The 15,549-nt window shown below is 41.6% G+C and overlaps 1 protein-coding gene across 1 annotated transcript in view; it reads right to left on the reverse strand.

The window, feature by feature from the left end:
• The window catches only part of PSD3 (pleckstrin and Sec7 domain containing 3), a 696,970-nt gene that overhangs the window by 599,315 nt on the left and 82,106 nt on the right, over positions 1-15,549 (reverse strand). Inside the window, exon 3 of the mRNA XM_028852422.2 lies at positions 8,207-8,256. The gene's annotated coding sequence lies outside the window, so the exon portion shown is untranslated. The remainder of the gene's footprint in view (positions 1-8,206; positions 8,257-15,549) is intronic.

Below are 15,549 nucleotides of genomic sequence, written 5' to 3' on the forward strand. Positions count from 1 at the left end.
TTTTTGAGATAGAGTCTCACTCTGTCACCGAGGCTAGAGTGCAGTGGCACCGTGTTGGCTCACTGCAACCTCTGTCTCCTGGGTTCAAGCAATTCTCCTGCCTCAGCCAAGTAGCTGGGATTACAGGTGCCTACCACCACGCCCGGCTAGTTTTTATATTTTTAGTAGAGACAGGGTTTCACCATGTTGGCCAGGTTGGTCTCGAACTCCTGACCTCAGATGATCCACTCACCTCAGCCTCCCAAAATGCTGGGATTACAGGTGTGAAACACCGTGCCCGGCCTTTGCTTACAGAGTCATTTCTTTACATGTTTAGGTTGACATGGTTATGTCTGTTATAAGACAAATTCCTTGCTGCCAATTCTTGGTCTTTTCATGTATTTCTTTGCTTTCTCCTTCCTTTCAAGAGATGCTCCTGCTTCTCCCCAAACATTGCCTTTTATTCCTTGTCTCCTGCGTGGTGCCAGCATCTGCATTAAATCAATGTCCATTTTATGCTTGTTCAGATCTTCCTGTCTCACTAGAGATTTTTCTGCAATTGGCTCTTTTCATTGAGGGAGGGGTGATTTCTCTGCCCTTCAGGAAACTCATTAGTGGGTCAGGAATTACTGGCTCTCAGGTGCAGTCATAACGAAGAAAGTGCTCCCTGACAACACACACATACGCACACACACACGTGCACACACACGCACGCATGCATGCACACACACGCGCACACACACTCATGCACACACATGCTCACATGCACACACATTCACACATGCATGCACACGTGCACGCACACACATGCACACACATGCACACACGCATGCACACACATGCACTAACATGCACACATGCGCGCACACACAAGAACGCACACACATACACGCACGTATGCATGCACAAACACACGCATGCACACACACATGCACGCACGCACACGCACACACAACTGAGCCTCTGTGCTAATTGTCACTTCTGCATTTTAAAAATGACTGGAGCCTGGCAGAAAGGTCCCCTCAGGGCTGGGAGTGGTGGCTCATGCCTGTAATCCCAGCACTCTGGGAGTCTGAGGCGGGTGGATCACCTGAGATCAGGAGTTCGAGACCAGTGTGACCAACATGGTGAAACCCCGTCTCTACTAAAAATGCAAAAATTAGCCAGGCGTGGTGGTGCGCGCCTGTAATCCCAGGTACTTGGGAGGCTGAGGCAGGAGAATTGCTTGAACCCGGGAGGCAGAGGCTGCAGTGAGCTGAGATTGCACCACTACATTCCAGCCTGGGCAACAAAGCAAGACTCTGTTTAAAAAAAAAAAAGTCCCCTCAGCATCTTCCCTCTTTTAAATCCTGTATTGCACACTGGAGTTATACTAAGCTGAGGTTTGGGATGTTGGCAGGTAGAAAGGATGGAGCAGTCATGCTCCCAGCAGAAGATGTGAGGCAGGAGGAAGGCATGTGGATCTCATCATCTGGGTAAAATGTTGTTATAAGGCTGTGATCCTTTTCCTTGGAGTGATGCTTATTTATTCTGAGCCTCGGTTTTTGGTTTTAGCTGCCTTTCCTAAATTTTTCATAAATTGGCCAGTTAGAAGCACAATATGCCATTCACAGGAACCATGTTCTATTCCACCCTCACCCTTTCATTCTATGCTTTGAAGGTACAACTGGTCAGGGAGAACCAATGGCAGACATGTGCTATATTCCAACACACCTTGACTCTTGCTCTCACCTGAAGCTCAGCTTAAGGAAAGATCTTAATAGGAGACAGAAGACCAGGACGCTGGTTTTGATTGTGCCCTTCTCCAGCTGTGTGGCCTTGAGCAGGTGACTTCACCAGTCACGTCTTTCTATTTGTGAAGAGACAGCCCCAGTTGTCTGAAGGCTGAAGCCTCATTCACGCCTCTCAAGGTTCTTTCTCACTACGATATTTATGAACCAAGTAATTATTAGGCTGGTAACAAAAGTAACTGCGGTTTTTGCCATTTACTTTTAATGGCAAAGACCCACAGTTTCCTTTGTTAACAACCTGAATTAGTTAATGTATTACTGCCTTCATTGTAGCAAGAAAAAAAAAAAAAAGGAAGTTCAAATAAGTGATTTCTCAAGTCTCATGAAGTGAAGAAGATATACTAACGGAAAATTTGCTGTAAGTCAAACGATGTAAGTCAGACCAGATGACCCCCCCCACAAGCCCGGACATTTGTTGAGTACATGACTCTTACTTAGAAACAATGGCGTAATAGAAGGGAAATGAGATCGTGTAAAATTTGCTCAGCTTAGTGCCTAGGACACAGTAAGACTGCGGTCCCCAACCCCTGGGTCACAGACTAGTACTATTCCGTAGCCTGGTAGGAATTGGACCACACAGCAGGAGCTAAGTGGCGTTGGCGAAGTGAGTAAAGCTTCACCTGTATTTACAGCCACACCCCACTGCTTACATTACTGCCCGAGCTCCGCCTCCTGTGTGATCAGCAGCAGCACTCGATTCTCATAGGAGCACAAACTCCATTGTGAACTGCGCACACAAGAGATCTAGGTTGCATGCTCCTTATGAGACTCTAATGCCTGATGATCTGTCACTGTCTCACATCACCCCCAGATGGGACTGAGTTGCAGGGAAACAAACTCAAGGCTCCCACTGATTTTCCACTATGGTGGGTGTATAATGATTTCATTATGTATTACAATGTAATAATGGAAATAAAGTACACAACATATGTAATGCAATTGATCATTCTGAAACCACCCCCTCCAACCCGCCCCAGTCCGTGGAAAATCTTTCTTCCATGAAACCAATCTTTGATGCCAAAAATGTTGGGGACCGTTGCAAAAAGGCATGAAGAAATGAATGCCTCTAGTGAAAATAATGATGGCTTCATTGTTATCTTTTTATAGAAAGCACTCCACGGCCAAGCGTGGTGGCTCACCCCTGCAATCCTAGCACTTTGGGAGGCCGAGGTGAGCAGATCACGAGGTTAGGAGATCGAGACCATCCTGGCCAACATGGTGAAACCCTGTCTCTACAAAAATACAAAAGTTAGCTGGGCATGGTGGCACTTGACTGTAGTCCCAGCTACCTGGGAGGCTGAGGCAGGAGAATCGCTTGAACCAGGGAGTCGGAGGTTGCAGTGAGCTGAGATCGTGCCACTACACTCCAGCCTGACAGTAAGAGTGAGACTCTGTCTAAAAAGAAAGAAAGAAAAAAAAAAGCACTTCATATGCTGTATCTAGTCAGGTGTATTATCTATCTATATGGTTTCAATTCAGCAAACAGGCACATACATTTTAATTTAACATTATTTAGTACATCTCCATGAATGATGCCTCGTTTTAATTCCACTTAATTGTGGTCTAATTTGACTACAATAGACAAAAACTTAAAAAAATATGCTTACTAGGAGACAGCATGGTCTAATTATAAGAGTATGGACTTTGGGGCCATGTGAAGCTTTTCCTTGCCACAAAAAACGAGAGACTACAGTTTGACATAGTGCATCTTTAGAAACAGGGACACTTTCTGCTATCCTGAGATGTTACTTGTCACACAAAGCTTCAATTTGTACCTAACCTAATCCAGGGTACATCTGTCTTTGGACTGCAAAATCAAGTCTTATCCACAGTGAACTTTCACCTTTATTCCTTCATCAGTTGGTTGCTTTACAATGTAGAAAAAAAAATGTTAAAGATTTGGCTTGAGGGGTGCCCAAACTCAAAGACACAGAGCTCCAAATTTGATCCTAAACCATCAAAAGCAAGATTCTTTACATTTGGTTGTCTCTCTCAGTGCTTGCAAAATGACCTGCCATCTTTACGCTCACCCAGGTGAGTATTTAAGGCAAGGGAAGTCTGACCTTTTAATACATTGGAGCTCCCATTGTATGAGCAAGTGGGCTCTGGAGATGTTTGCGGTCCCAAGTCCATGGTATGGATCCCAGGGGCTGAACTGAGTCCCAGATGCCTGCATGAGTGAAGACCTGCAGTGTCCCCACTCAGCCTTCACCAGAAGCATGCCTCTCTGTTCTGTCTTGTTATAGGATTTCACTGCATTCAGCAGAAACCTTCACCAACTCATCCAATACCCACTAGGCTATTCTTCCAGGGCTGGACCCTGTTTTTTTTAATGGCTCCTCCCTCCTCAATGTCTGCCCTCCACCACCAAACACTGGTCCTTGAGCCAACCCAGATGAGCTCCCTGAATCTGACAGTCACCTGATTCTGAAAGCCACAGCTTCCTCAGTGCCCCAGATGCCCCAAGCAGGGGATCTCTGGGCTAAACCCTTGGACTTGTGCTTCCTGATCCTAACCCCACCTAACAGAGCTGTGTGATCCAGGGTCAGCCACTTCTCCACACATGCCTCGTTGCCTTCTGCCCTCACTCGCCCCACTCTAGGCCCACTGGCCTTCTTCCTAGCTCCACTGGGACCTTTTAAACTTGGTCCTACTTTTGGTCCTTCATGTTAGTTGCGGCCTCTGCTCAATGCACTCTGTCCTCCTAACTACCATGATTTGCTACTTCTTATCATACAGGTCTCAACTTATGTCTTAGTTCACACTGCTATACCAAAAAGACCATAGAGAATTACAAACAAGAGAAATTTATTTCTCATAGTTCTGGAGGCTGGAAGCCCCAGATCAAGGTGGTGGCAGATTTTCTGTCTGGTGAGGGTCCTCTTCCTGGTTCACAGATGGCTGTCTTCTTGCTGAGTCCTCACAAGGTGCAAGGAGTAAGGGAGCTTTCTGGGGTCTCTTCTAGAAGGACATTAGTCCCATTCATGAAGGCTCCACCCTCACGACCTATTCACCGCCCAAAGGCTCCATCTCCTAACACCCTTCCATTGGGGGTTAGGATTTCAATATATGAATTTGTGTGTGGGGGGGTGGGTGCTATAGATCATAAACATTCGACCTATAGCAGCTTATATGTTATTTTTTTCAGAAAGATATTCTTTAATGACCTCAGTTGCTTTCACATCACTTTTTAAAAATCATTACACGGTGCTATGGTTTAAAGGTGTTCCCTAAAGTTCATGTGTAGTAAACGTAATCCCCAATGCCAGAGTGTTGGGAAGTGGGGTTGAGTAAGAGATGATGAGGTCATGAAGGGAGAGTCCTCAGGGATTAATGTCAGTATCACGGGAGTGTGTTAGTTATCTCAAGAGTGGGCTTGTTATCAAAGCGAGTTTGGCTCCCTCTCGCTCACTTGCACTCTCATATTCTCTGACCTTTCACCTTCTGCCATGAGATGATGTAGCAGGAAGGCCCTCACCAGATATCCCTACCTTCAGAACTGTGAAGAATAAATTTACTTTATAAATAAATTACCATCTATTGTGTTCTGTTATAGCAACACAAAGTGGACTATAACACTTAGCATTTACCAGTAACTGACATGTAACTATTTATTTATTTTAATTATCAAGTGTCTTTCTGTTTCTGGCCATTAACCTCCTCCATGCCCTACCAATCCAATTTAAGTTCCATGAAAGCAGTAAAATCCCAGACATAAAAGATTTAGCCTCATCTGTTTCAGCTTCTGCTACATCCCAGCATGGAGGATAACTCTTGGTATATAGAAGTTGCTAAATAAATGTTTATGAAATGAGTCACTGCTAATCCCTTCCTGGGTAGGAGGGAGGACACAGACCCTATCTCTGCTAATTTCCGGACCTTGACCACCACATAGTCACCTCAGTTCACTTCCTCTTCCTCACTGGGGTATTCCTAACACCTCCAGGGTTGGGCTACACAGCACGAAATAATTCTCCTGCATTTTGATGCAAGAGCACTACTGTCCTTATTTTTAAAATTAAATTCAAGTATATCAATAAAATTATGAAGCTTTTCCTATATTCCCTTTAAAGAACTCCCTTCTTCAACATGTTGCTAAAACTCTCCTTTCTAACTTTTTACAGTTGGTTTATCACCAATAAAGTAAAAATCACACCCCAGGGCATTCCTGTTTCTCTCTTTCTCTGTCTCTATCAGCCCTCTTTTTCCTCTGCCAACCCTGAGGCTCCCCATGAAGGGCGGTGCTGGAGCAGAGATGCTAGGGAAAGGCACTGACGGATAGGGCTGAGCCAGGGAGCAGCCACTTAGTACTGCCCACCCGACTATAACAGGCTGTCACTGGGTGTGACAGGCAGGATGAGACATTGCAGGAAACTGAGAACTGCCGGGGGACGGCAGTGATGCATGCCAAGCTGGGGTGGCCTGAAACAGCGATAGAAATTCTGAGGCATACCTTGCAGTGACGTGGCTTAGCTGAGCACTGCTTGAAAACAGGCTGGAAAGCCAACCTCCCAGGTTGCCATTAGGAACGGAGCTGCTCAAAATAAAGGCAGCTCTCAGGAGAGTCTTGACTCACACAGATGTGGTGGGGCACATGGCTGTTATTCCAACCACACACATACACACACACGCACACACACACCCAGAGATGATAGTGACTGCCAAAGATCACCCCCTGATACAGAGTATGGAATATCTGTGTAAATGGTATATAGAATATAACAGTAAAACTGGAAACAAGACTTAGGACATTTCAAATGAAATCTGCATGCTATTGAAATACTATTTGTAATTCTAATTCCTAACACTTAAACATTTTGCATTCCACAGAGCATTTTATCTGCATTATCTTGCTTGATCCTTATAACAATATCATGCAGCAGGCAGAGCAAATAATAGCATACTTACAGTTGAGAAAATGGAAATTCAGAGTGGTCAAAAAAATTACCACAATGTCATACAGATTGTCAGATATTTCTGGAGGGTTCAATAGTATCGAGGAAACCACATTTTTTGTTTCTGTTTTAACTTTGAACAGCTTACATTAGTCTAAAGAAATTTTCATGAAACTATAATTTTGATTAAGTTACTAGGTAAAATTACATTTCCAGAAAAGAGAAAATCGGGATGGGGGTAATTTTATTCACTTTACAAAAGAAATATTAATTTATCTAAAGAATATGATATGGCTTGTTTAAATCACAAATGAGAATATTTTAAAATAGCTTTATTGAGGTATATATACTGGTATATTTAAACAATCAAAATTATTGTATAAATAAATGATCAAATCTAGAGCATATGAAGGCTTCCTACGAAACAATAAGGAAAAAAGCAAAATTAAAATGGGCACAATGTATTAGCAGCTGAGTCATGGAAGAAGAAATCCAAAAAGTCAACAAACATCTGCTTGGGAAGGAATGCTAGCACTTTCTCCACTCCTTCCTTCTTCTTGGACATGGCTGCCTAGCCAGACACATATATTTCCTATTCATGAGACCGAATTATTGCCAATGAAATGTGAGTGGAAGAAATGTGTGCACTTCTGTCTTATTTGTCTGCAAGGAAATTGCTTTCCCTGAGCTTGTCTTTTTTTCCAAAAGCTGGTATGTGGCAACAACCTGACTTCAACCGGGAAGACAAGGTTGATGACCTAAGGGATAGCATGGTAGCAAACGGAAGGATGCCTGAGTGACTGTGTAGAGCAGAGTCCTCTTACCAGCCTGGACCGGCCAACATAAGATTAAGTAAGAAAAATATCTTTCTTATTGAAATTCTTACCTACATTACTAAGTCTGGAGGTCTCTTTGTTACAGCTGCTTAGCTTTTACATTAATGAATACAATGGCCAATCTAACTAGCAGTCTGGGAAATGAAAGTTAAAACAGATATCATTTCATACCCGAAGTTTGGCCACACTTTAAAAGCCTGGTGATATTGGGAATTGACAAGGATATGGGACCTGAGAAACTCTCATGTATTTCTGGAAAGAGTGTAAATTGGAACAACTACTTGGAGAATAATTTGTCAGTATTACTAAAGTAGAAAATAAGTATTCCCTGCAACCTATTCATTTCAATTCTAGGTCTAGTAACTTTACATACTCAGACATACCTCGAAGGTCATTACAACATCATTTGTATTAGCAAGAAATTAGAAACTATATGAATGTTCATCGTAAGAGGATGGATGAATACTTTGTCATATTTTCATACAATAGAGTACAGTCAACAGTTGAAATAGATGAACTGCATCTGTAGGTATTAACATGAACAGATTTTTAAAACATGATATTGAAGGGGACAGGAAGTTGAAGAACATGTACAACATGAAAGCATTAGATAAAAATTTAAAATATGTAAAGCACAACTATGTATTCTTTTGCATACATATACATGTAGGAAAAGTGCGAAAACATGGTCTAAACGAATACATACCAGATTCTTAATAATGGTTGTTGCTGGGTAAGGAAGGTGAGGAAATGAATCTGTGGAGAGAAACAGAGTACTTCAGCATTATTACTGTTTTATTTCTTTTGTAAAAAAAAACATGCAAAACTGCTAAATTATTAACATTTACTATTTATGGTTATTGAGTATAACCAGAAATGTCCGGCTGGGCACAGTGGCTCACGCCTGTAATCCCAGCACTTTGAGAGGCTGAGGCAGGTGGATCATCTGAGGTCAGGAGTTTGAGACCAGCCTGACCAACGTGGTGAAAACCCGTCTCTACTAAAATACAAAAATAGCCAGGCATGGTGGTGCGTGCCTGTAATCCTAGCAACTCAGGAGGCTGAGGCAGAAGAATTGCTTGAACCCGGGAGGCAGAGGTTGTAGTAGGCCGAGATCGTGCCACTGCACTCCAGCCTGGAGCTGGATCACACCAGGCAAGCTGATCACGTGTACCTCTTCCCATCTCCCCATTCAATGGTGTCAGGGAGGTGGCTTGGAGTCAGCCACGGTGGAAGTATTTACACCACAGAAATCAGCCAGTGCTACAAACCAGTAAATGCTGTGTTTTCCTCTGGAGAGTTAGTAACTAACAGTGACTAGCACACCAATGGGTTCAATGTATCTTTCTTTTTTCTTGAGACAGAGTTTCGCTCTTGTTGCCCAGGCTGGAGTGCAATGGCAGAATCTTGGCTCATTGCAACCTCTGCCTCCCGGGTTCAAGTGATTCTCCTGCCTCAGCCTCCCGAGTAGCTGGGATTACAGGCATGCGCCACCATGCCCAGCTAATTTTGTAGTTTTAGTAGAGACAGTTTCTCCATGTTGATCAGGCTGGTCTTAAACTCCCAATCTCAGACGATCTGCCTGCCTCAGCCTCCCAAAGTGCTAGGATTACAGGCGTGAGCCACTGAGCCCAGTCCAGTGTATCTATTAAATTAATCTTAGTACTTCTGAATGCTTTACAATCTTTTCAAAATGTAAAAAATTAAAATTCTGTTTCATCTTATTTTTCAGGATTATATTTTTTACATAAAGCATACTGGTGATGGAAAAAGAAATGAAAGCATTTCTCAAAAGTGTCAAACCAAGGCCAGGTTTTATTTGGTGTTTGAGAAAACCTGGCTCATTTGGGTTGGGAGAAAATTTTGGACTTCCTACTAATCACAGGATTTCAATAGCAAGCATCCTCCAGTCATGTATGATATCCCCTGGCTGATAAGAGGCTTCCTGCCTCATCTCAAAGAAGGCAACATTTTTCATAACTACCGGAATGACTACATTTGTCTCACTAAATTGTATTTGTTGGACCACAAACTTGATTCCTACTTCTGTAAAAATAAACCGGGATTAAAATGATGAAGATATGGAACCGAGCCTCCATGAGGTTTCAGCAGGCATCCACAACCTAGGTATGATAGTCATATTTTCTGAATCCCAAATCAGGACAGGGGACCATGGAAACACAGAGGACCATCAGGCAGAATGTTTGACTTCAGTTCTGTCATGAAGATTCTGGGCTTTCAATCCTTCTAACTACAGTACTAGATGACAAAGATGATTTATTCCATTTTAAGCATTCATGAGAGCTCTGTTAACCTCATTTCTTGGAATGAGTGTTTTAAAACAACTTTCCATTTTTGCTCTCAAAATACCTGCTACTTAGGAGGCTGACGCAGGAGAATTGCTTGAACTCGGGAAGTGGAGGTTGCAGTGAGCCGAGATCGCACCACTGCACTCCAGGGCAACAGAGCGAGCCTCTGTCTCAAAAAAAAAAAAAAAAAAAAAAAAAAAAAGGAATGCATATTCATTGAAGAAAATATAGATATGGAAAGGAAAGAAAATCATCCATCCATCATTTCACAACACAGAGATAACAACCACTAACAGCTTAATAAATAGCATTTCAACCTTTTTTGGTTGTATATTTATATATTTTTCCACAAAATAATATTAAACTATGCACACTGCTTTAACTGGCTCTTTCCACTTAAGATCTATCATTAACTTATTTCCATGTCATTAAATTTTCTTCAAATGTATTGTTATTTTATAGCTTTAAACTGTTACATTATATAACTATAATTAAATTTATTTTAGCCATCTTCCCACTGTTAAATATTTAGAGTATCTGCAATTCATCCATATAAATAGGATGAAGTGATCATCACTCTAGTAAGTCTGTGCATACACCTCTACTCCTTTCTTTGGGATAAATTTTAATAAGTGTAATTTCTGAGTCAAAATTTATAAATAATCTTTAAACTTTTTTCTATCTTTACGGAAATGTTATTCATGCGAAAGCTTTATACCATGTACAAAAGTATGTTTGGAGTAAAGATTCAAAAATTAAAAGCAATTTTGAACTTTAGAATTTGAACTTTAGAATATTTGAACTTTAGAATAAAACTTACGAAAATATTTTGTACAACATTGGCTAGGGCATACAGAAAATACAATAAAAAAGGTAATAAGAGATATAATTTGAGTATATTAAAATGTAAAATTTTGTGTAACTAAAGACTATAAAAGACAAAACAAAAACTGGGAGAATATACCTACAATAATATCTATATATAGACCCCTATATAACACAAAAAGGTGAGGATTCTGAGTATAAGATCTCATAAATCAATAAGAAAAATGGGCCAAGCACAGCAGCTCCTGCCTATAATAGCAGCATTTTGGGAGGCTGAGGCAAGAAGACTGCTTGAGGCCAGGAGTTTGAGACCAATCTGGGCAACACAGTGAGACTCTATCTCTACAAAAAAAAAAAAAAATTTTGCTAGGCATGGTGGCACATGCCTGTAGTCCCAGCTACTCCGGAAGTGGAGGTGGAATGATTGCTTGAGCCCAGGAGTTCAAGGCTGCAGTGAGCTATGATTGTGCCACTGCACTCCAGGGTGACACAGCAAGATCCTGTCTATACATTAAATATATATATGTATATTTAAATGTATGTTTATATATATACACATTTTATGTATATACAAATATGTGTGTGTATATATACATATTTCTTACATACAAGAAAAAGATAGGCAATACAGTAGAAATTGACAGAGAATATGAAAGACAATTCACAAAAAAGGAAACCTGAATGGCTAATAATATCGTGTTCAAATTGACTAGTAATAAGTGAACTATACATTAAACCAACACATCCATAAGATTATCAAAAATTTTCAAGTTTTCCATTACACTTAATGTTAAGTGTAACTGGAACTCTCATACATTGCGGATGAGACCGTAAATTGGTTCCGACATGTGGAGGGGCAATTTGTGAAGCAATTATTAAAGTTGAAAGTATATGCTGGATGAGTCAAGCAGGTGCCTGGGCCTTCACATTTAAGGAGGCCCTCATTCTCAGGGTCACGCAAGTGTAGGATTGCCCCCTGAGAGGGAAATCCTCCTTAAATATTGCACTCTGTGCCTTTGATTGCCTTATCCTGGTCCTGGTTCTGATGCATGTAACTTAAAAACCAATAATTCTATATATATAATATATATTAATATACCGACAAATTATTTCACCCCTCTTCCAAGAGATATAAACAAGATATAAATAAGAGTTTCATTGAAGCATTGTTCATAAAAGTGAAAATGGAAAACATTTCCCAATTTTCCAAATGTCTTCAACAGAATGCACATATATAAATATGGCATATTCATGGGATAATGCTATACAATAATTAAAATGAATAAACTAGAATTACATGTATTGACATGGTTACATCTCAAAATACAATGTTGCACGAGCAAAGCAAGTTATGGAATGATACATTTGGCATGATTCATTTACATAAGCCTAAAAACATGCAAATAATATTATCTACTGTTTATACTACTTTCATACACAGTATGAAAAAACAAGTCATAGGAATGATAACCAACAAATTTATGGTACTACTTCTTTCTGTAAGAAAGGGAGGAAGCAAGGCTCAGAACAATGTAAAAAGAGGTCTATTTATTAAGTTGTTTTTTTTTTTTATGAAAGTATCTGAAGCAAATTCAACAAAATACCAAGACTTGTTGGAGTTGGGTGATGAGCACCTGGGTATTACTTAAATTATTCTCCAAAGTTTTATGTATGTTTAAGATTTTCATAATTTTTTGTTGGGCATAGTGGCTCACACCTGCAATCTCAGCACTTTGGGAGGCCGAGGCAGGAGGACCGCTTAAGGCCAAGAGTTTGAGACCAGCTTGGGCAACATAGCAAGATCCCATCTCTATTTTTAAAACAAAAATAAATAAAACAAAAATTTAAAAATTTTGTAAGTTTTAAAAATGAAAAAAATAAAAACCATTAACAAAATAGATATTCATGTCCATAGCTGGTAACTTTGGGCAAGCCAGTTAACTTTTCCAGAATAATAGTTTATTTTTTTTCTAAAATAACAACATTAATTTCAAATTCAGAGGGAGATAGCTGTTGTGTTTTCTAACTCTACAAAGGCTTCTCTGCTATATATTCAACATAGTTGTTACTGAACGACTCCTGACTGAGGTTTGTGGGCTTAATTATTGGCTAGTGGAGCCCCAAATGGGTCCTGTGTCATGAGATTCAGAATGTGGAATGTCTACAGTGCGCACCGAAATACAATCTCACCTTCACCGCATTGGCCTCATCTCTGTGTTTTAAGTCCTCGTGTTGGACATGGTGACATGCCACACAGATCCCCATCAAGGAAGGACTTCTTGCCTATTTCTGGAAGGACTATCAGCAGACAACCTTCATCTGTCAGTGCCTTCAGGGATTACCCCGTCTGCAAAGAGCCATCTAGTACAAGGTCAAGCCCTTCCCAGGGCATCCCATATCTGGTGACTGACAGATATGAGTGAATAAACATCCAACCATTTTGGCCCAACACAGGTCAGTTCTAACCAGCGATTTTAGCTCCAAAGCTCCCTCTGGGGTTGCCTGGGGTGGCTGCAGCTTCTCTTCTCCCACTGCCCAATTTAGCATCACCCCCTGGCCTTCCACAGGTATTGACGCAGGGAGCATTTCCTGATAAACAATCTGCAGGCTCAACAGTCTCAGGGTCTCCTTCTTGGAGAGATCAACTGATAAATTTGGGTAGGTGAAAAGGTAACGTGAGGCTTGGGAACTGGGTCACTTGCCACCTTGCTGGCAATAAGGATCTCATCACTGGTGGTAAGTTGAGCTCAAATAGCTCCTGACATAAAGTGACCATCTATATTGGGTTGAATAGTATCCCTCCAAAATTCATGTCCACCTGGAAACTCAGAATATAACTTGTTTGGAAATAGTGTCTTTGTAGATGTAATTAGTTAAGGTTGTTGAGATAAAATCATTCTGGATTTAGAGTGGGCTTTAAATCCAGTGACTGGTATCCTTATAAGACAAGCGGAAGACATACAGACAGAGAGACATGGGGAAGGCCCTATGAAGACACAGACAGGGGTTTGAGTGATGCAACCACAATCCAAGGAATGCTACGAGCCACCAGAGTCAGGAAGGAGTAAGGAAGGATTCTCCCCTCACACGTTTAGAGGGACCATGGCCCTGCCAATATCTTGATTTGAAATTTATAGCCTCCAGAACTATGAGATATTAAATGTCTATTGTTTAATCCACTTACATTTGTGGTAATTTCTTATGAACAGACTGTGCAAGGAAATTAGTACACAACTTAGTTCTTAAAACTTTCACCAGTGGCAAAAGGAGATAGCATAGTAGCAGAAGGAAATGCAGTGGCTGGTATAAAGTATTAGATATTTGAAAACTTTGGAAGAATCAGTGCCTATAATGACAACGGAATCCAATCCTACTGCCTTAACGTAGTCTGATACTTTAGAAAATATAATGAAAACCCAACAGCAATTTACAGGCCATGGGGAATCAAATGTGGAGAAGCCAGTGGGCCTTCTTGCAGCATAGAAAGAGGCTCTCCTCTCCTAGGCAAAGGCAGAGAAAACTGACTGCCAGCCTTAGGACCTAACTGTCAGAACAGCAGGGCTCCACGGAAAGCTAAACTCCCAGCCAAGATAGATCTGCTATGGCAAGGTCAGAACACTGGTGTGAAAGAACAGCACCCTGATACTAGGATGGGGACATCCAGGTTGATTTCAGCACCTTCATTCCCCCAATCTGGGAACTCCTAATTCTCTGAATCTTCTGGGCCTGCAGAGGTGGGCCACTCCTCCCTAGTAAGAAGGTAAGAATACTTCATCCCCATTGCTGGAAGACAGTGTGGGGAGCCTCTAGCCATAAGACAAAATGTGTCCCCCACCTCCTCTCTTGGCCCTTAGGCCTGTGAATACAGTTACGTTGCTACCTAACCTAGCCCCTAGCCGAAGATGTGCTGGGCCTGATAAAGAGAGAAAGGGATTATACACCAGGGGACAGTCAGGACCTCCTGGCCCATGCACCAGCCACAGCCTGAGGACCAAGCAAGAGACTCGATGCTGAAAGTGATGATCAAGGGGCCAGAACATAAGACTGGATGAAGGAAAGGTTGTAAGTTTGAGAGTGCTCTCTCGAGACTGAGAATTGAGCATCTTGGAAAGGCCTCCTAGAGATGGTGTGAGCTGGCTACTAAAATGGCTTCTAGAAGCACAGAAGAGGTGATGGCCCGGGGTAATGAGGTTGAAATGCAAGAACCGCCAGGGCAGATGGTGGAGAAAGAGATGGAGAGACTTGGGGAAGCAGAAACACTGGATTGCATACACTAGGTAACACCAAAAGACCTATAGGTGATCAGTTTCTGCAGGAGACCCAGCTGCAACCTTACCAAGGTCATCAGGAGTGTGCTGACGGAAGTGTACCAGGTTCTCTGTGAAGTTCAATGATGGCCTCATCTGTGGGCCAAGGCCGAGGTAGTGGGGGCTGTCACAGACAAGGTTCGTGTGCAGCAACGGGGAGGAAACGAGGCACAATGAAACATTAAAGAGCAAATTGAACTACACAGTTACCCACAGTAGATGCCTGTGTGCGATGTGGGTTTGTTGAATGAATGTCAATCATCATGAAAGAGGACTTCTGAGAATAAATGTTGGACCCTAAAACAAAAATAATAGATGCTTGCATTTACAAGTTATTAATATAGTTTTGAGAACCATCTCTTTCACCAGCTGCCATTGGCCCTTTCCTCTGGGCTGTTGAAAGAAGAGCTTTAGACTAACTAAATTGAACAGAGTGCAATTGAGCAAAGAATGATTTATGAATTGAGCAGTCCTCCAAAGCAGAATAGGTTCAGAGCCACTGCAGTGCTGCCACGGGATTGGAGAGGATTTATGGGCAAAAAAAGGAAAGTAAGGTACAGAAAACAGAAGTGAGGTACAGAAACAGCTGGATTGGTTACAGCTCGGTG

Source organism: Macaca mulatta, chromosome 8, assembly GCF_049350105.2.
Source record: "Macaca mulatta isolate MMU2019108-1 chromosome 8, T2T-MMU8v2.0, whole genome shotgun sequence".
NCBI classification, from domain to species: Eukaryota; Metazoa; Chordata; class Mammalia; order Primates; family Cercopithecidae; genus Macaca; species Macaca mulatta.